Source organism: Martes martes (assembly GCF_963455335.1).
Source record: "Martes martes genome assembly, chromosome: 6".
NCBI classification, from domain to species: domain Eukaryota; kingdom Metazoa; phylum Chordata; class Mammalia; order Carnivora; family Mustelidae; genus Martes; species Martes martes.
In genome coordinates this window covers 9,481,109-9,503,394 of record NC_137893.1, presented here as the reverse complement: position 1 = coordinate 9,503,394, position 22,286 = coordinate 9,481,109, and the positions used below count along the sequence as shown (strand labels likewise).

At 53.8% G+C, this 22,286-nt stretch overlaps 1 protein-coding gene across 1 annotated transcript in view; it reads left to right on the top strand.

The window, feature by feature from the left end:
- The window catches only part of SYNJ2 (synaptojanin 2), a 98,083-nt gene that overhangs the window by 4,109 nt on the left and 71,688 nt on the right, over positions 1 to 22,286 (top strand). The window lies entirely within an intron of this gene.

Genomic DNA, 22,286 nt, shown 5'->3' with positions numbered 1-22,286 from the left:
AATGCAAACGGGGTTACTGCGTACTTCTGCCTGTCGTTTGCGTACCCGCCGGTAGGAGCGCGATGTCCTGTCTTGCCTCCTGTGGCTCAGACACCTTTCCCGTAACCCCGAAGTGTGAACATTTCCCAGTGTAGGAAACTAGAAGGAAAAAAGAATCCCCCGTACCTGTCACTCAACATTGGTATCTGTCAATATATTTCAATTCTGTGGCACTTGTCCCGGTATTTTTAAAAGATTTTTTTAAAAATTTTATTTGAGAGAGAGAGAGAGAACAGGGGACAGAGGTGGGTGGACAGGGGAGGGACAGAGGGAGAGGGAGAAGCAGGCGCCCAGCTGAGCAAGGAACCCTATATGGGGCTTGATCCCACAACCCCGGGATCATGACCTGAGCCGAAGGTAAATGCTTAACCAGCTGAGCCACCCGGGCACCCCTGTTCCCGTATTTGTTATGACAGATGAATCTCCTAAAATTTAGTTGGTTCAATGCCAAGCAAGATTTTAATGTATTTGAATTGGCTTTTTTACCCCCCCACCCCGATTGCATTTGTGTCTATGTGTTTAAGTTCAAAGTTTACTTGACAGACTGAGATGTGGCCAGCAGCAGAGATGGTTGTGTGAATTGATTCTGAGATTCTGGCCAAGATACTTTTTTTTTTAAGATTTATGGTTTATTTATTTATTTTGGAGAGGGGCGGGGCAGCAGAGGGAGAGGGAGAGAAGCAGACCCCACTGAGCACAGAGCCTGATCCCACAATCCTGAGATCCAGAGATCACGACCTGAGGTCACGACCTGAGCCAAACCAAGAATTCCCAGCGTAACCAAATGTGCACACAGATGCCCCCTCTGGCCAGGCACATTTTGAAAAACAAAGTGACCACATGGGAAGAGTAAACCTTTGGTTGGAAGAGCAGGACATTTCCACCTTGGGATGGCCCTGATGGGCTCACAAGGAGACAATCTGAGCTCTTTGGTGGCACTGCCCTAGATCATGGCTGGAGGGGGCCTTGCCCATGCCTCTCTTTGAAATGAGGAGTTGGGTTAAGGGGCCATGTCCACCTGTCATCTGCAGTCCCCTCTCTGGACCTCACTGCAGGTACCCAGGACCCTGGAATTTTCTACCCAAGCAGTGCCCAGACTGCTTCCTGCTCTGGTCTCTTCCCAGGGTCTGTGACAGACTGCAGTGCCCATGTCCCCTCTGGGTCCCGGGGAAGGGGGTGTGGCCGGGCTGCACCGTATGGAACTGGACACAGGACACACTGGCTGGGGTGTCCCCAGGTGGGCGCATGAGGCCTGGCAGAGGTGTGAAGACTGGAGGTGGGAGGAGGGAGGAGAGTGGTGTCCGTGGAAAGAGAAGGGCCCAGGCTAAGGGCAGCCGCCACCACTGGCCACATTCTGGACTGATTTCCAGTTAGCAACAGGGGTGAACTTCTCAAGCTAAGAGGGTAGAACATATTTTGTTGAACAGAACTGTGGCAAGGGTCCAGGACACTGGGTCTCACCTCTGGGGTGTTCCTCGGGTACCCAGGTCCCACTTTGGGATTTTTTGGCTGCTCAGCATCTGTTGCTAGACTGGGTCAGCCTTTCCATCTGAGATGAGGAATATTTCCTGTTGTTGCTGGGTTTTCTGCCCGCTCCTGAAGTGTCCTTAAAGCCCTGGGAAACTGCCCCAGGCTCAAACTTGGGAATTAGATGGGGGTCCCCAAGCATTTCTGGGCAGGGTGGGTGGTGTGGTCACCAGCTGCCTCAGTCTGAAAATCAGATCCATTTTGCAGGGGTGTCTGCTCCTGACCAAGCCAAGGGCTTGAAAGCAAAGCCCCCAGAGCTGCACTAGCATTTCCAGGCCACATTTGCAATGGGCATCACTTTTGTTTTCCACGCACTGGCGGGTATTGTGCAGATACTAGTAGATTTGTCCGGGCACTGGTAGATGGGGGGCTCTCAGTGGGCAGGCAAGGGTCCACCCTCAAGGCCAATGCAAAACAGCCCCGTTATGGGCACTTCCTAATTGTGTTCAAGGAACGCTGGAAGGAGGCTTCGGGTACTGTTCTGTACATTAAGTCATTCTTGGGGACGATTTAATGCAAACCTTGAGAAATACACATGTCCTTGGGGCGCCTGGGTGGCTCAGTCAGTTAAGTGTCAGACTCTTGGTTTTAGCTCAGGTCATGATCTTATGGGCCCTGAGATCAAGCCCTGCTGAGCCGTGAGCTCAGTGGGGAGTCTGCTTTCCTTCTGCCCCTCCTCCCACACTCGCTCACAGGTGCATGCACGCATGCACGAGCTTTCTCAAATAAATAAGTAAATCTTAAAAAAAAAAGAAATATGCATTGATCCTGTATTAAATGGATAGAAATTTATTTCAGGACATATTCATATATCATATTCATATAACATTTTGCTTTGAGGATGTTCATTGCAGGCTGCTTTGAATTTTTAGCTGATCACACAAACCCTGGTCCAACTTGAAAATGGCTGATGGAAAAATGGCTGATGTTTATGGAGCACTTACCAGGTACCCGGTGTTGTTCTAAGTGGTTTACATGTATTGATTTATTTAATCCTCACTCCGAGGTAGGTATTAATTATCCATTTTACACCCAGAGAAAGCGAGGCACAGACCAGTATAAGAGCTCACATCCCTAAAAAAAAAAGAAATGTCAAGGGCGCCTGGGTGGCTCAGTCAGTTAAGCATTTGCCTTTGGCTCAGGTCGGAATCCCAAGGTCCTAGGATCGAGCCCCACATCAGGCTCCCTGCTCAGTGGGAGGCCCGCTTCTAACCCTCTGCCTCTGCCCAAGCTCATGCTCTCTCTCAAATAAATAAATAAAATCTTAAAAAAAGAAAAAGTTCAATGTGTGTATGAAAAAGACTAGGTGTGTCCTGTTGTCTCTGTGAGTATTTTGGGCTTCAAAACACGTGTGTCGTCAGTTAGTGAAGATCAGGGGTGCTGGGGAGTTGAAGTAGGCAGAGCCTCCCCTTGGGGACTAGATTTTTACTCGATCCTTGTGTCAACAGGCGGGGTCAGGCTTGGGGAAGCGTTTGCCCACTTTCTGCGCAGAGTGTGGTGTCAGGAAGGGGACATCTTGCAGAGAAACGTGGGCTTCGGTCCTGCGTTCCAGCGAGCTGAGGCTTTGCGCTGGGTAGTGACCTTCCAAGCGGCTGGCCCAGCACCTCCAACAGAGCCTGATTAGGACTCCAAGCTCTGAAGAAAGTGCTAGGGGCATAAGTGCAGCCACGAGCCACGAGCCTCCCCGAGGACATGCTTCTGGACGTGAGGCATGTCAAACCGATGACATGTTGGACTGGTGTCTTCCCGAAGACGTCCTCAGTTGATCAGGGAGAGATGCCTGAGGGCGTGACTATGTCTTCCTGTCCTAAGTTCTCTCGTTCTGGAGGACTGGGGGTGGGAGGCAGGAGGGTCTGGCAGCTGGGTGCACAGAGCTGCGTTTTGCACCGAAGGTGGGCACCGGGCATCTGTCGTGGGCCTGGTGCTCAGCAAAGGGCCTGTCCGGGAAAGCTGGATGTGCCTGGCCAGGTCCTGGGGGAGCGGCTGTCCTCGTGCACGCCGTGGGAAGCAGGACGGTCGCCACCTGCTTGTAACGCTTCCTGGTTCAGAAAATGACTCTAGCGGGAGGAGTCGCTTCGAGCGCATTAGCTAAGGAGGGCAGGCAGGGCAGCTCCTGGTGACCCAGTTCTTGGGAGCAGTTCCAAAGTACGAGTACGAAAGCCTGAACTTAATTTCACGGCGGCGCTTTGAGGCTCAGGGACTCTCCTGGGGAGCCTTCTGTGATACCGCGGGAGCTGGTGGCTTCCTTCTGTTCCTGCGTCTCTGTGCCTTTCTGGCCCACCTCCTCCCTTCTGTGAGACCCGGCCTGCTGGAGCCCCCCTCCCCGACCTCCCCTGCCCAGCCCGACCACAAGCCGCTGTGCTGGACACATCCGCTGGTCAAGAACAGGCCTCATCCTCTCCAGCTTCTGCTCCTTGGCAAGGTCTGAGACAACGCTCAGGGCAAAGCTGGTGATAAGAAATGAAGGGGGGGGCACCTGGGGGGCTCAGTCGGTTCAGCGTCTGCCTTCGGCTCGGGTTGTGATCCCAGAGCCCTGCATCAGGCTCCCGGCTCCATGGCGAGTCTGCTTCTCCCTCTGCCTCCGTGATCACTTTCCCTCTCTCTCAAATAAATAAATAAAATCTTAAAAAAAAAAAAAAAAAGAAAGAAAAGAAATGAAGAGTGACCTTCCTCTGTCCTTTAGAGCAGCGTAAGTTCTCAGAAAGTGGAACTTGGGCCCCCAGAGTGCTCCTAGTTTTGAAATTGATGTGGGATTTGGGGGGTGAGGTGGGGAGAGGGCAGGGTGGTCACAGTGACCCTCAGACCCAGCATGGAACTGGGGTGGTCTGGACACCCACCAAGAGCTAGGAAAATGGCCAGATTTAAGCAGGGCGTGAGGTACATTTCTTATCTCTGCTGGCCAGCTGCCTTTTTGTATTCAACTTGTGTTGACTGTATTACTGATGGTAATTATGTATTACCATGAGCATACTGATATTAGGTATTAGGTAATTAGGTGTTAGCATGAGCATACTCAGGTATTACCTGAGCATACTGATGGTGGTAATCTCTACTCAGAAAAAGCAAATTACCCCCCTTTCCTCAGGTCTCACCCTAGAATGTTCCAACAAGACCTCCACTAAACGCTTCACCTCTCTCCTCTGCAGCCTACCGGCAGGAGAGACAAGACCTGAATTCTAGCCCTGGCTCCTTCTGCGAGTCCTTATCTGTTCTTATCTGAGGGAACTAACCTCACAGGCCTCAGGGTCCACATCTGAAAACCAACAAATGACAAGCCCAATGGCCTTTCCTTCTCTGGGATTCCATGTGTCTTAAAAAAATAAAAAATGAAAAAAAAATTAAGCACTAAGCATGAGCAAATAAGCAACACCCTTGCCTTACACACCTAGTAAAAATAATAAACCACCCAGAAATTTGAGTCTTAGGAGAAGTGATCTGGCAAGGTAAGATTGAAGATGGTTCAGATCTAAGTCTGAGCTAAGAATCTAATGCTATACATTTTTTTTATTATAAACTTATGAATTAACTAAAAGGCATAAGATTCTTTCTCCTTGGTTCTGCCCCTTTCCCAATGGGCAGAGAAGATTTTCAAAAGGCAACAACAATTTAGCTTCAGTTAGGGACACAAAGTAAGGTATTTCTTAAAATATCATAAAATGTGCCAAAGTAGTAGCTCCTTTAGTTGGTTCTTACTAGCATCCCTTAACATTCCGAAGCTCCTGCCTTGGGTCATAAACATAACTTTGCTTTTTTAACCATCTGCTCTGCAAGGAGGAGTTTGTGTGTCTGGGAGTGTGTGGTCTTCTTTCAGCAGCTTTACTGACTGCTGCGTGAACTTTGCTTGGCCTCAAACCTTATCCCGGCTGACAATCCTGCATGTGGAGAAAAAACTCTTCAAGGAGACCGTTTTCCGCAGCTCCTGCTTCCCGGTTAGGCGACGCTGAGGTCGGGTGGAGCCAAGCCCGATCCTGCTGGCAGAAGGAGTGACAGAACTTGGTCCAATGTGGCAGTCCCCGGGCTCTGGCCCAGCAGAGCTGTGGTACTCCCATCCTGGCCTGCTTCAGTAACGGGCTCGTTTTTATGTAAATGATGTAGATAAAGAAAGGAATATTGGAAAGCTTGGGCTAGAAACAACTTGCCAGCAGCCCAGGCCTGAGCCAAGCCCTTGTGATAAGGTCGATCATAGGGGTATCTGCTTCTCTTTTACCCGGACCACCAGCAGGGGTGAAGGTGGGAGCCGGGGGTCCAGAGGGGCGGGGCCTGTGGCTCAGGAGGGGCGGGGCCTGTGGCTCAGGAAGTAGGGGCCGCAGACCAGTCGGGAAGAGAGGGCATACATTGCGCTCCGTTTCCTCCACCACCTCCCTTGCTTTCCAAGCTGACCTTTCTAGAGAGGACACTTTTCCCCAATTAACAGAAAGGCACCCAGTGGGCTCTAGGCAGCCTTGGAGAAAACAGACCGGAAAGGCCTTTTTCTAACTTGCATGGCGGTGATGAAATTTTATTTATTATTATTATTATTTTTAAAGATTTTATTTATTTATTTGACAGACAGAGATCACAAGTAGGCAGAGAGGCAGGCAGTGAGAGAGGGGGGAAGCAGGCTCCCCGCTGAGCGGAGAACCCGATGTGGGGCTCGATCCCAGGACCACTGGGATCACGACCTGAGCCGAAGGCAGAGGCTTTAACCCACTGAGCCACACAGGCGCCCCTGAAATTTTAATCCAACCGTGGAACTGGTATTTGCAGCTCACCCCTGCGACACAGGGCGCATTGCATAGGAGCACACACCGGAAGGGAGGAATTGTACTGAAATGCCATTGCGTGCAGACGGTGGCTGCAGACCTGGGGGGTTTTGGCCGTGTGTCTGGCTTCAGCACTCTCCGCCGTAGGTTTCTGGTTCAGTCTTGGTGTTAGGAAATTTGCTGAGAGTTTATTAGAATTTTGTCTTAAAAAGAGAAAATAGACCCAGATCCCAGACCAGGCGAGTGATCCTAGAAGAGAAGTTGTGAGCTTGAGAGGCTGAGGTTCGTGACTTTAGTCCGCCACCAGCTTTCTCTGGGCCTTGTAGGAGGGGCCTCAGTTTTGCGGCCTCTGTGTGCTCCCCTCCTGCGCACCCTTAAGTCTTTTGGGTGCAGAGGATACGATTGGTGCACTTAGAAGATTCAGGAGACAGATCCTGAAGGATCTATCAGTGACTTGGCAATACTGAGGGAGGGGGATGGATGGACACGCGCGCGCGCAGGGCAGGAAAGAGCTGGAACGAGACTGGGAAATGTTGGTAGCGCCTGGAGTTGGGTGATAGGTATGTGGAGGTTCATGAGACTTAGTGAGTGAATAAGCCGGCTACTGTTCAAGCTCGGTAGATAAAAACTGATGGCTTTCCAATACACTATCGTGATTCATTAGAAATTAGAGTATCACATGGAAAAACAAAAAGATTCCACTCCCAGGGACAACAGTTTCCAAGAATAAACATAATAAAATATGCAGCGCCTAAAAGAAGAAAGCTATAAAACTTCACTAAAGCACCAAATAATTGGAAAGGTATGCTGTGTTCTTTGATAGGAACATCGACCTTGTAAAGATGTTCTTCTCCAAGTAATCTACAAATGCAAGTATCTGTGAGTAAAACCAATTCAATTCCAATAGGAGTTTGATGTAAAACATAGGGGACTGACTAAGAATATCGGGGACTCCCCCCATACTTAAATGGCAGCCCCATATGGGTGGGGTAGAGGCTCGCGACAATAACGTCTGACTCACCCTGGCCCCACTGCCTTCCTCCGCTCCGCCCAATCCCCCAGCAAGTCCAGGCTTCTCTACCTCCACACTCCACAAGGATCTGGATGCCGTCCGGTGCTCCTTCAACCAGGGCCTCCTTCACTCGGACTCGCGGCCGCCACCTAACTGGTGTCCCAGCCACCACTCCCAGGGCTTCCCCCAGCCCCCGTGCAGGGAGGGACCTGCTTAAGCCTGCACTTCCTAAGGCCTCTGCCCTGGCCTCACCATTTCCTGAGCTCACTCCATGTGAGCAACCCTGGCTGGCTCCTGCCTTGGCAGCTTTTACTTGCTGTGCCTTCTGCCCCCGGTTGTCTCCCCCTCCCCCCAACCCCCGACCTCTGCCTGGCTGGGTCCTCCCCATGTGGGGCTCTCTGGAGGATTTGGGCGAGACTTTCCTGGCCACTCCAGCTGATCTGGCCCGTGGCATCCACACACCCCACGCCCTCATTGTCACCGGTCTATCGCCTGCTTTCTTTGTCTTACCAAAAGCACCTTCGTTGTTTGCTTGCCTGTGTCCTGTGTAATGTTCACCTCAAGCGCGCAGGCTTTCTGGGAGCAAGGGGTTGTGGGTTACATCGTGTCCCCCCAAAAGATCTGTCCAAGTCCTAACCCACAGTACCACGATAACGGAATGTGACCTTATATGGAAATCAGGTCTTTGCAGCCATAGTTAAGTTGTAAACTCAGGTGAAGTCATGTGGGAGTAGGGTGGGCCCTTAATCCAGTAGGACTTAGTGTCCTTAGAAAAAGAGAAGACACAGAAACAAACACACACAGGGGGAAGACGGGCATGCGAAGACAGAGGCAGAGATCAGAGTGATGTGGCCACCGGCCAAGAACCCCGGTGGCCCCCAGAAGCTGCAAGAGCCAAGGAAAGATCCTACTCTGGAGGCTTCAGAGGGAGCATGGCCCTGCCAACACCTGAGTCTGGACTTCCGGCCTCCAGGACTGTGCGTAAAGTGTGGTTATTTCCAGCACCCCTGCCCGTGGTGCTTGGTTCTATGGCAGCCCCAGGAAACCACAACAAGGGGGCATTTTCTGTCTTGCTCGGTACTGTCTTCTCAGCCCTGTCCGGTGTGAGGAGCAGCTCCAGAAACACTGCGGAATGCTGAAGGAATGGCAAAAATAGCCAAGAAGCTTTTGAAAAAGATCAGGGGAGACGAACTTGATCTAGCGGATAGTGAAGCATACTATAAAGCTGTAAGAATGTTATAACAGAGGGGCGCCTGGGAGGCTCAGTCCGTTAAGCGTCTGCCTTCTGCTCTGGTCATGATCCCCCGGTTGTGGGATCAGCCCCCCCCGCATCGCATCGGGCTGCCTGCTCAGCGGGGAGCCTGCCTCTGCTTCTCCCTCTGCCTGCCGCTCCCCCTTGCTTGTGCGCTCTCTCTGTCAAATAAATAAATAAATCTTCAAGAAAAAAAGAATGGCATAATAGACAAAAATCAATAGACTAGAAGAGAGGGCTCAGAACAGACTTAGGTAAATGGATTTAGTTTATTATAATGGTGACGATTTAATGAGCCAGGGGAAGGGTGACTATTCAACAAATTGTCTTGATACAATTGACCAGTGCTGTGCCGGGGGCGGGGGCGGGGGACAGGCGGGGCAGGGGGCTGCTCCTCCTTTACTCAGCCGGATATTCAGACCGGGTTCCCCTTGGACTGTCTAGTCTGAAAGGAGGAGGGCAGAAAGCTCAGCTTGCCCCCCGGGACTGTGCTGGCTGTCCCTGTCCAGGAGACCGAGTGTTCTTTGTGGGAGTTCTGGCAGGTGACTGCGTAGCCACCCAGCTGGTAACTAGCTTCTCCCTTGGCTTAAAGCCTTGTGTCCTGTTGGAAACAGCATCTCTTAAAAAAAAAAAAAAAAAGATTTTATTTATTTGAGAGGGAGAGAGAAAGAGAGAGCAAGCAAGCACAAGGGGGGGGGGCAGACCCCCCGCTGAGCAGGGAGCCCAATGCAGGGTTTGATCCCAGGACCCAGGATCATGACCTGAGCCGAAGGCAGAGGCTTAACCGACTGAGCCCCCAAGCGCCCCCGAACCGGTGTCTCTTATCAAACCCCCAGAAGTATAGATTCCAGGCTTCACCCCAGCTCAAGCCTGGCGTCCTCATCAGCAGGTGTAATTCATTTATGGCTCTTCCGTGTCCAGGAGCAATGGGCCGATCGCAGTCATTTTTACCATAAGCAGTGCTATCTAGTGACATAGTTGATGGCTGACCGTTATGGGGTTCCTAGGTTTTGTTAAGCCCATGGGGATGCTAATTAAATTAGAGCCCTACATTATACCATGCATTAAGGCAAATTACAGAGGCCTTTACGGTGAACTATAAAGAGCCCCAACTTTTAAAGTATTAGAAGAACATAGAAGAGAAACTTTCACAGTTTTATGGTGTAGAAAGCCTTTCTAAACAAAGCATAAAACTCAGAAGTCAAAAAGATAAAGAAACCTGATAGACTTAAAGAAATCTCTCTCTCTTTTTTTTTTTTAAAGATTTTATTTATTTATTTGACAGACAGAGATCACAAGTAGGCAGAGAGGCAGGCAGAGAGAGAGGAGGAAGCAGGCTCCCTGCCGAGCAGAGAGCCCGATTCGGGGCTCAATCCCAGGACCCTGGGATCATGGCCTGAGCCGAAGGCAGAGGCTTTAACCCACTGAGCCACCCAGGCGCCCCAAGAAATATTTCTTTATTGAAGTATGACATACATAGAACAATGAGCAAACCCCACCACACAGCTCCTGAGTTTTCACAAAGCGAACGCACCCCCATGACCAGGGAGGGATCTGGAAACAGAGCCCCGGTGGCACCCTAGGAACCCCTGCACAGCCTTTGCCCTGTATCCGACCAATAGATTGGATTATATAAATATGTAAATCTCCAGGATATCAAAAGACACCATAAAAGCGCTTTAGAAATGAGCAATGGAAAGAAATCGTGTACACCCGTTTGCAACATACAAAAGGGTCAAAGACTGACAATCATGGGATGTAAGAGCGCCTATAGATCATAAAGAAGGACAAATAGTTCACCAGGAAAGATGGCAAAGGATACCTAAGTCATTCCCAAGAGGAAAACTGCAAATGGCCCAGGGAGCCAGCACCGCCCACTCTGCTCAAGGCTGGAAGCCATCTCCTCCGTTCTTCTAACCCTCTCCCTCCTGTGACTCAGGCATGGAAGGCCCAGGACAGACACTGCATTCCACCCAGGGTGACTCTGCCCTGCTGCCCCCGCCACGCCCCCGCTGTGCCCTCCCACCTGTCTCTCCCTTAGGCCTTGACCCGTTTCCCAGGAGACATTTGCTTCTCTCCTGCACTGGCTCCCAGGCTTCCAGACAAGCCCAGATCTGACTTGTCCTCTAGGGACACACTTGCTCAGGTGCCCGCCAACCTCAGTGCAGCGCACATCAGCGCGGGGCTCAGGTGCTTGACACACGAACAACAGCTGTGGCAAAAGGCAGGAGGGGGCCGTCATTGCCGGAGGTTGGGGCAGGCGGTAGGTTTGGCGTCCCATTTTTGAAGACTCGAGTCGGGGAGGACCGAATCGGCCCCCAGGAAGGAGGGTGGGACAGGCACCAGCAGCAGCAAAGTGTTAGTTCCGTAAAGGCGAACTTCCCCAGGGAGGGCTGCTGAACGAAGGGACTTCACAGGTAAATGACTGGGGGAGTCTGGACCTGGCATCCCCCCCACCCCGGAAATGTGCAGCTCAGGCCATGTGGTCAGTTCAGCCCAGGGATCCCGGGTATGTTTGACCTTTGTTCGCAGAGCACACATCAGCCTCTCAGGGGACACTGGGGTCTCTTGGGGAGTCGCTGCTGTGAAGTGATTAAGATTCTAAGACCAGGTTCTGACCCATCCACAGACTTTCCTGTTTCCAAGGCTGGAACTAATTCCAGGTACAGAAAGCCTTTGCCTGGTTGGTAAGTCAGAGGAGGCAGCCCCCAGATTGAGGAAATGTGGTACTAGGACCATTTGAGAAGGTTTTCTTCTGCCCTTTTGTAAGAATAGTGTGAATATCTTCCCTTTTGTTGTGTGGGGCCTCTGTGAGAAGCAGGCATGTTTAATTAATAGACGCGTGTGGAGGGAGAGCCCAAACTTGTCACAAAAGATGCCCCCAAATATTCCCTACGTGTGGGGACGCGAATAACGAGGCACCATTCACGCGTCCGCTCAGAGTTGAACCTTCTGGGACCGGTGCATCCTGTTTGCCCAGGGCCAGCCCTGCTATAGCACTGCTTCTCTGTGGCCCGTCCAACACCAGTGACCACATTGGTGTTCTAATCACATCTCTAACGCCAGTTTTCCTGCTAAACAGCGGACAACAACAATTTTTTGTAAAAATCAAAGAAGGCTGACAAATGAATTATAGCCAGTTTTCTGGATTCTGTATTAAAATACAGAGTAGGAATTGGCTTTTGATGGATGGAAGAAGTCTTACCTCAGCTTTCTGGAACCGTGTCCCATCCTCAACAAGTCCCTCCCGCACCAGCCTCCCCCTGCGCACCCTCCCCCAACCTGAGGCTTGCTGGGAGTGGGGCAGGTGACCCCTGTTCACAGCCCCTTCCTCCCCCACCCCCGGGCCAGGGTTCCTCCTTCTCCCCCAGAAGGACCGTTCCTGGGGACCCACGCGCGTCCTCGCTGAGATCTCCCTTCCTCCTGGCCACGCTCTGCATTCACAGAGGAGCTGCGCTCCTGGCTCCCTGGGTCCTTTCGCCACAACTCCTGTCCCCGTCCTCGGTGAGCTCCTGGCCATCAGCACGACCCACCTGCTCTGCGGGCCTCCCTCTGCCCTCACCGGCTCACTGCCAAGCCCTGCCTTCCCTTCCCCTCACCCCGCTAGACCTTCTACTCACCGGGTACTAGGCCACCCTGCAAGTTCAGCTCCGGGCACCCACGACTACCCCGACCCAGACAGCTCTGCAGCCACCAGGCCTTTGGTGTCTGGGCTGGGAAACCTTCCCGCCACCCTCACTGCCCGCACACCCCCCTCCCTCGCCCTCCTCTGGCCGACAACGCACCCCATGCACTGACCACTCCTGCACACACTGCCCCCCACCCCCCCAAGCCTGGCAGCCCCCCAGCCCAAGATGAGGCCCCACGCATGCGCCCTGGTTGTCGGGTGTGGCAGGACATGGACTTCTCAGTGCAACTCCTCAAGGGGTTTTCGTGCTGGTCCATAGTCTCATCATATTTTCCTTTTTATTCTTTTTTTAAGATTTTACTCATTTATTAGACAGAGGGAGAGTGCATAAGCAGGGGGAGGGGCAGAGGGAGAGGGAGAAGCAAACTACCCACTTGAGCAGGCAGCCCCAAGCGGGGCTCCATCCCAGGACCCCGGGATCATGACCCGAGCTGAAGGCAGACGCTGTACCCACTGAGTCACCCAGGCGCCCCGCCCCGTGTTTTCCTCCTCTGGGTGCTCTTCTCTCTCCAGGATGACTGTTTCACACCCTCTCAGCCTTCAGCACCTTGGGCCTCTCAGCTAACGTTTTGCTTCCTATTGCCCCGACAAAGTAAAAGGGATTTAAAGGAGAACTTGCACGAGCCCCACCATCTGAGCTATTTGCCCTGTGCAGGTGCTCTCGCCACCTTCCCTCTGTTACAACGATGACGCCGGTGTCCCTGGGCGCCCACCTTCCTGCCCCCTCCCTCCCACCCTACCTTGAAAGACTTTGTTCCCACTCTTTACCCCTTTCCTTCCTAGCTGGGTGATTTCCACCATTAAACCCACAGACAATCAGATCTCACTTTAAGAAACCTACTCCCGGCCCCAGCCCCTCACCTCCTTCCTCCATTCTCGTGCATGAGGGGGTTGTGCACACACGTGCCATCTCCGTTCTCCCTCCCCCCATCCTCCCGGGGCCAGGCTTTGGTACTTGCTGCTCCTCTGAAGCCCTTCATCAAGGTCCCCATAACTTCTGGGTCCCGGGATCCCGCAAAGGTCTGTCCTCCCTCCAGCAGCACCACCCACCCAGCTGATCCCACCTTCCTGAAGCGATGCGCCTTCCCAGGTCGTGTTCCTCGCAGCCATTCTCCCGTTCTCCCGTTCTCCCCGGTGCTCAGACTCAGAGCAACCCTCCCCCCCCACCCCCCCCCCACCCCGCATCGCAGAGGTGCGCATCTGGAATCCTTGCTGAGCAATGGAGTTGAAGCAGGACAGGGTGTGACTTTCCCCTTTCTTCCCATGCCGGCTGGGCCTCTCACGTAGCACAAGATATATGTGGATTACACTACATGGCTTCTAGAGGGGTGTGTGTGTGCCTGCACGTGTGCACACGCATGCACGTGCCCACACCCCTGCGTGCAAATGGGGCTTCTCTGCAAGGGGAGAGGCTCAGAGGAGGGGCCGTTCAGTTGGACGGATAACTGAGGAAGGAAGAAGAAAGAGGGATGTCCGGGGGAGCTGGTTTGGCTTGTCAGTTAGAGAGGAAACCTGGAAGGTAGCTCTCAGTAGAGTCTCCAGTGCCAGGAAGGCCCGTGGACCTGATTTGTTAGTCACAGGAAGCAAAATGAAGGGCTTGCTGTAGGAGGAAGTGACACATCAGGACCCGCTCCAGGAGGCGAGCCTGGGGGAGAGGGTGGGGGGGGGGGCAGGGCCTCGGGAGAGTCTGCAGGCCCAGGAATGAGATCTGCGGTCAGGCCAGGAACACTGCCCCGAGGGAGCGAGTGGGTCTGCAGGATCTGCCCCCACGTATACAGCGAACAGGCACATATTTGGAGAGAAGTAGGTATTGTCAGGCTTCGCTCTGCCTCCCCTCCCTGTGCAGCGCCCCGCTGCCCCCCATCAGAAGTCTGCTCAGCGTGGGCGGAAGACTCCCCCCTAAAGTCTCAGTGTCCAGTCCTGTGCTCCCGCCCCCTTGTCTGAGGAGCCGGCCTCCTCCTCCAGCTTGGTCACAGCCACGGCTGACCTCCGTGCAGGGAGCGGAGTGGGGAGGACCCGCCCCAGCCCGCAGATGTTTTTCCAGCTGTGGCTGCAGGAGATGATACATTTCCCTTTTATTTTCTCTGGTCGGTTTGCACAAGCTAGCACAGCCTTGGTGGGAGGCCGTGCACTTGCTTAGGTCATGTGTTTCTGAGTGCCCGCCCCCCCCCCCCGCTCGCCTCCCCTCCCCCCACTGGCTCTTTGGTGTGGCCTGGACTTTTGTGGTGAGAGAGAGAAGCAGTGGGGAGTACAGGAAAGTTTCTTCTTGGGGCTGACCTGGGTCTGCCCACTTGGCTTTCATCACGGCTCACAAGCTTCTGTTACAGACCGATGTTTTTGATTTGCACTTGGCTCAGCAACCCTCCTGCGCCTTCTTCCTCCCGCCCCGGGAAAAATCATTGTCTTTCGGAAGAGCTGCTCTGGCTCTAAGCTGGTGACTCTGGAAGGAACAGGCATAAGCCAGTCTGAACGGAACTCGCGAAGGACACGCTGACCTTGATCTGGCCGAGGCTGTCCTCTCCGGAGCCTGAAACACGAGGAGAGGGTTTAAAATCCTGCAAGTGGTACCTCGGTCTTGGACTGTCTGCGGCGTTAAATTGACCTACTTGTGTTTGTGATATGTGGGCTGGGCTTCCCCGGAATTTCCCGATGGCGTGTTATTGTGGATTAGATTATGAAAGAAAGAAACGTGTGTGGTTGGTTTGCTGACTGATCCGGACTGGCTGCGTGCGGCCCGGGAACACGGCCTGCGTGGCCTGGGTTTTAAGAAGCAGAGTGTGCTCGGGCTCCACGTGTGACTCTGACTCCTGGTGACACCAGCCCCACCCGCGGGACATCAGGCCAAGTTCGCCCTGCTTTGGGGCAAGCCACCCTCTCCTGGCAGCCTAAGTGGCGGCCGTTTCTCTTCCACTCCCTTGGCCCACTAGTCCCGGGGGTAGGATGTGTGTCCCCTAGGCCCCTCTTTGCCACCTCCGGACCCCCCTTCCTTTCTTCATAAAAGCGCTCAACTCTGAATCGCCTAATGGAGATCTTCCAAGGTCATCCAGACTTCTAGACTGTCAAGAGCCCCTGGGGATTTAGGACGGGAGCCGTAGCTCGCTGTCAGGGCAGGGTGGGGCACCCCCTGAACCTTGACCCAGCCGTCAGGAGACCCCAGGCCCATTTCTCTCACCGGATATGCACGCCAGGGCTGTTTGCAAGCAAGGCTCACCCACTGGGTCCAGTGTTAGGTGGCTGAGCTTCCAGGATCCCCTCAAAGGACAGGCTCGTTTGTTCCAAGAGTGTCCACATGGCCCCGTCATAGTTCTCAGGTCACCCGTGGTTCCTCGAAGCCCAGAGGCCTTCTACCAGTCAGGATGATTTTGAATCACAAGCCATGCTGCCTGGTAACATGGATAACTGACATCAGGTTACCGGGGAAACAGGACTTGATGCTAACCCAAGGTCAGTTCTCTTGCAGGCTCTGTTAACCCTTTGCCCACACACCCCGGGGACCCCGTCACCCGTTGCCCTGTGTTGGGATGACCTGGTGATTTTACCTCATTTTCTGCCAGTGTCGCTGATGCGGAGGTTTGCCCTCATTCTTGGTACCTTCTGTCAAGCCCTTGGCCTTGGGCTCCCCGACCTCTCCCCGTGGGCTCCTGTCCATCTTTGTTTGGTCCTGCTCGCTTGGTAATACCACCAGTGAGATCCTCTCGTCCTTGCCTGAATCCTTCTCTGTGTAGCTGGAAGTTTCCAGAAACCCACTGCATGCTGATAGGGATCATTGCCACTTCCGACCCCTAAGTACAGGGGGGTCCTGCGGTGAACTGTCCCAGTGGGCTCTGCCCACCTTCCCGCCTTCTGGCTCTGCCGCTCCTCCCCCACCTCCTCCACTTCCTCGCTCTTAGCTGATGGACTTGCCTCTCGCTGCACCGAAGCCCTGAAGCATTTGCGGGGGACGTCTGCACACTGCCTACGCCCCAGCGGCCCACCCACCCCCTTCCCGCCGCTGTCTGTTCCCGCTGTCTGCTCCCGTGTCTCCTGGTAACTGTTGGACTGATGGACTGTTTTTGAGGGTGGTCCCCACTTAGACATCGGATTCCACTGACCTCCGGGGCCTCCCTCCAGCAGCTCCCCCTCTCCTAGTACATCGGTTTTTACTGTCCCAGAGTGTTTCTACCAGCATATGTGTGTGGGTGCACACACACACATACACACACACGTGCACATTACAAATATACACATGCACGCATGTGTGTACACATGTATGCACAGAGAGACACGCATACATGCATATATACACACAGAGACACATACACATGTACAATATACACATACATGTACCTGCATGTGTGCACACACATGTGCACACATGCACACGCGTATGTACACATGTGTGTGCACACAGCTGCATATACAGACATATACCTGCTTGCACAGACATACACACATGTACACATACATGTACATACATACACACGTGCACATATATATACGTGCACTCGTGCACATACACAAATACACAGACATATACACGTGCATGAACACACATACACACACACACAGAGTTCCTTGAAGAACTGTCTCTGTTTCTCCCTCTGCAGTCAGCTGCCTGCCCCTGCACTCCACCGACACTGCTCCTTGCTGGGCCCCAGTGCCTGACTGGAAGGATGGACACTCTGTCCTCATGTCACGGAACAGAGAGCAGCACCTGAACTTGCCGACCCCTCCTGCCTCCTTCAAACACTTTCTTCTCCGACCTCCAGGATGCCACGCGTTTCACATTTCTGGTTTTCCTTACATCCTCCGGGATATTTCTCTTCATTCTCCTTGATTTCTGAAAAAGCTGTTTCCAGTACTCACTTCCCAGGCGATCCCCCTCCAATCTCCAGATTTTAAATGCCTTCTGTTTGCCAGGACCCTGTTCACACCTCCGGCTGGACTTCTCTGCCGGACTCCAGGCTGGTACAGCGCCACCCTCGATGTCTGTGCCGGGGCGCCCGTGGGCACCGCAGGCTCGACCTGAGTTCCTGATGCTCCATCCAGGCCTGGCCCGTCAGTTTCTGCCCTCCTGGTGCGGGCTGCTGAGCCCCCTCGCTGTCCAGGAGGAAGACTTGGCCTCATCCTTGGACCCGGTCTTTCTCTCATATCCCACATCGAGTCTGTCCACAAATCCTTTTGGTCTGACTTTCCAAATATATGCAGATAACTTGTGATGTTAAGGAATTATGGTCAAGTTTTATTAGATGGGATCATCATATTGTGGCTATATTTTTAATTTATTTTATTTTAAATATTTTTATTTATTCATTTATTTGACAGAAAGAGAGAGAGCACAAGCAGGGGGAGTGGCAGGCAGAAGGAGAGGGAGAAGCAGGCTCCCCGCTGAGCTCCCTGCTGTAGGACCTGGTCCCAGGACCCTGGGATCATGACCTGAGCCAAAGGTCACCAACTTTGAGCCACCCAGGTGCCCTGTGGTTATTTTTTAAAAGGAGCCTTTATCTTTGAGAGATTCTTACAGTTTGCATTTCTTTACATGCTAAGAAGGTTGGGATTTACTCACAGTAATCTAGGGCAATGATTTTCACCTGGAGGACTCATTAAACCAGATTTCTGTGTCTGGAGGCCAGAGGTTCTGACTTCGTAGGCTGCAGTCGACCCGATCATTTGTATTTCTAATGCAGGTTGATGCCTATTATCTGAGGCCCACATTGAGACCCACTGAGGGAAGGTAGAGGAGAGTGGTGGGGAGTCTGAGTGGGCAGGGGTGCGCAAGAACTGATAGGGGAGTCGATGGGACGTGGTAGTGTGGGTCCATAGTGTTGTTCCAGTACTCTGTTTTTCCCCGGAAGTGTCTGTAGTAAAAAAGTGTGTGTGTGTGTGTGTGTGTGTGTGTCCAGAATGACTATTTCTCACCATCTCCCCTGCTACCACCTTGGCCCAAGCTAGAGTCATCTCTTGCCTGGATTGTTGTAGGGGTCTCCTTGATTTTCCCCTTGCCCCTGTGGGATCTGTTATCAACAGAGCAGCCAGAACTATCCTCAAAACTCTGCAATAAATCCCTGTCACTCAGAGTGAAACCCCGGGACTTTCTATGACCTACAAAGCTCTCTACAACGTGTTCTCCGCTCTGTTTTCTCTGTCAGACACAGAGCTCCTTGCTGGTCCTTGGATATGGCAGGAATGCTTCTGCCTCAGGACCTTTACACATGATCTCCTGGGCCTGTAGTGCCCCCCTCCCACCACCAAACTTCAGCTATCCCTGTCATTTCCTTCAAGCCTGTGTTTGAAGGTCGCACTTGCAGTGAGGTCTTCTTAGACTACAGTATGTAAAATTTCACACACACACACACACACACACACACACACACACACATACCCCACACACTTCACACCCCTTCCCCTGATCACTTTTTCTCCTTAGCTCCTCTCACTGTCTGTATCGTGCTTATTGCTCTTGTCTGTCCCCCTTGGCAGGAAGCTTGCACGGTCGGTACCTGGCACTGAGTAGGGCCCGCCGCTCCGCCTCTGTGGCTGCGCCTTGGCCGTGCCACGCTGTTCCCGGCTCCCACTCCCCTCCCGGCTTGGCCTCCACTGTCATCTCACATCCATTCACCACACACGTTCCTTCTTTGCCACTGCCGAGTGCCTGCCTTGGCCAGCTCTGCTGAAGACAGTTTTTGTCGGTTCGGTTCGCCTCTGTATTTGTGTCTGGCACAGTGCCAGCCGTGGCGGGCTCTCGGCACGCGCTCGCTGGGCACGTGGCTGCATCCTAGGGGCGAGAGGTGGACGAGGAAGAGGGTGGTGGGAGAGCAAATGAGGGGACTTTCCCGAAAGGTTGGAAATCTGTGGCCAGGGGGAGGGGAAGCAAAGGCATTCTAACATGGAAAAACCTACAGGAAATGCAACAAAAGTGTGAAAGACAGGAATAGTCTATTTTCGGAACATTAAGAAGGGACGACAGAAGTTGCAAATGGGCAGGCCGAATGCAGTCTGCAGAGGTGTGTGCTCAGCCCACACGATGCTTAAAATAAATTTGGATTGGTTGCCAACGCTGAAAAATCAGGAGTGTCCTACTTCTCTCGAAAAACTGGAGAAGACTCGCTGGCACCGGGCTGGCCTGGGACTGACCCTCGGTCCCCCCTCAGAGGTGGGGGGTGTGTGTCCTCGGGTCAGCTGTGCCCCCTCCAGCAGCTTCATTCATTCATCACCTACCTGCTGCTTGGAGATATTCCATCTGTGAGCTCCGTTCTGAAGAGCCAAATGGATTTCTTCTTCCTTCAAACCTAACTGAGGAGGTATCGTTGTGTGGGGCAAGCAGGGGTGTCGGGTGATTGGGGAACGGGCTGCTCGAGAGGCCAGGAGGAGGCAGGGAAGGACCATCCCCCGGGGCCTGCAGTTAGGGGGCCGGGCCCTGCGGACACCTGCTGCAGACTTCTGGCCTACCGCCCTGTGACATGGTCGCGTCCTGTTGAGGCCAGGAAGGTGGCGACTTGCTGGGGGCCCCCATGTGTCTGGCAGAAGGGGTTTCCATTTGGAAAGCGGTCAGTCACAGGCTTCGAGGGCGACCTGGTGGCCCTGGGGTGTTGTGTTGGTTTGTCTGCTACATAAGAGGACGAAGAGCCTTTTTTATTGGCCCCATGTTCCTGGTGGCAGGCTGGGACACGCGCACTTATCACCTGTCACCCAGCAGGACAAGTGGCCAGTTGTGTTTCCAGAACTTCTCTCGTGGGCACGTTCCCACCTCTGAGGCGTGGGTCAGACCACATCACTTCAGCGAGCCGTGTCCCGACGTCTTGCTTTGTTGGCTCAGGATGGTGGTGCGGAGGTAAATGGACACACGAGGGCCTCCTCGTTGACGTGAGAACGGGCTGATGCTGAGGCTTCCGGATTCTGTCTAAGGGCTTTTGTAAAGCTCCGAGGGTTGGAATATATATTTCTGGGGTCAGGATCATTCTCATGCTTTATCAGCTCGTGTCCTGAGAGGAGGGCTGGGATCCTGCTTCGGCTGCACGGGTGCCGGGTGCCGCCGCGCTGGCCGTGCCTGCAGTCCACGGGGGTGGGATTTCACAGGGATTACCTGTCCTCGATCAGGGCGCGGACCCATTTCCCGGAGGGCTCTGTAGGCAGAGGACACGGCGCCTGGCCCTCAGCAGTGGGCTTGCCATCGCCTCGGGGGCGGGGGATGTTGTTCCTCTCGGCCGGGAGCAGATATGCAGGGAACGGGGAGGCTACCTCGCCCCCCTCACCCATCATCAACATGGGAGCGGGAAGCCTGTGGCCTCTGAGAAATGTGGGCCCCTAAGAGGTTGGCAGCCTAATCCTCAGCCCCTGTGACACCTTGTATGGCAAAAGGGACTTTGCAGGTTTGATTAAGCTAAGGGCCTTGACGTGGGGCGATTGTCCTGGGTTACCTGGGTGGGCCCAGCACACTCACAAGTGCCCTTCGAAGAAGGAAGAAGGGGGTGACAGGGTCACTCAGTCGGTTAAGCATCTGCCTTCAGCTCAGGTCATGATCTCAGGGTCCTGGGATCGAGCCCCGTGTCGGGCTCCCTGCTCGGTGGGGAGTCAGCTTCCTTCTCTCCTGCCCCATGCCCCATTCATTCTCTCTCTCTCTCTCTCAAATAAATAAATAAAATTTAAAAAAAAAAAAAAAAGAGGGAGGAGGGAAGCAGGAAAGGGAAGGGGAAAGAGAAGTGAAAGTGGGAGGAGAGAGCCGAGTATGGCTGTTGCCGGCTTTGAAAAGGGGGTGTGCAGGGGCCAGGAGCCCTGGAGCACCGCCGGGCTCGCGCGATGCTGGGAAATGCCAGGGACCAGGTTCTTTCGCAGAGTTTCCAGAGGAATGCAATCCTGCCGACACTGATTTTAACCCAGTAAAACCCAGTCTGGAGACTTCTGACCTGCACAGTCGACAGCTCACAGACACGTGCTGTTCTGAGCTGGGGGGTCTGGTCATTTGTTACCGCAGAGGCAGCAGGAAGACCCAGGAGGGACGCGCCTCGCGGCCGCTCCTTCTCTCAGCCCGGCGGAGGGAGTGGTCGGGGCGGTCCCCCCAGTCCTTCTCATAGTTAGCATTAGGTTACGAGGCCCCTCTGCCCCCCTCCTCCTTCGCCATTCTGACAACAACTGTGGCTCCAAGCCCCATGAAAAAATACGTCCGAAAACTTGTGCACGGTTGTAGAGGTGACACGGAACCCCCAGATGCTCCCCCGTGAAGCTGCAGCGTCTGCTGGGCCTTCCTCTGTCGCCGGGATGAGAAGCCCATCCGGACGCAGAGGGGCTGCTTTCCCAGGAACCTCGTTAATGGGGTCTGCCGGGCCCTCATCCGGGGACTCATGCAGGTTCCCGTTTCATTCGCTGCGTATGGAAACGTTCTTCAGAGGGAGGGTCCACGGGCTTGCCGCCATCAGTGCCAGATGGGTCTCCGGTGCCCTTAAAGGTCAAGGGCTCCCGGCTCCAAAGGGTCCTTCCCTCCGTCAGGTCAGCTTTCTTCTTTTGCTTCCTCCCAAGGCTCTGTTTTGTCCTGGGCACTGGACGAGGACAAGGACGAGGGCTCTGCTCCGGCAGCTTGCCGGGGGGACGCCCCGGGCCCGGGCCCGGAGTACCTGGGGCGCGTGGACCTTCTGCACAGCCTCCCCGTCTGTTACTCAGCAGGTCCCCGCGGGCAGGTGGGCGCTCTTGGGATGAGCCTGCAGGAGACCTTATTTAGGAAGGACGGTCCTTCCCACTGGGTCACGATGACTCACTCCTGGACGGGGCTGGGCCCCAGGCACCTGTTCCTGGCTCGAACCCCAGCACCTCCTTGCAGCCAGCCAGGGACTCTCCTCACCCTCCCCAGCACCACCCTCCCCCCCACCCCAGGGAGCTGTGGGCGCTCCCAGAGAGCAAGCTGTTTGTGGGAAGGTCTAAATGTGCAGCTCGGTGATTCGCTAGCCCTAAAACCTCCACACGCATCACTTGAGGCCGAGCTATTGTCTCTGCGTTTTCTTTTTCGAGTGGGTGGGGAGCCAGATGGGAAGGCAGCCGTGAATGAACTCCGGCTGG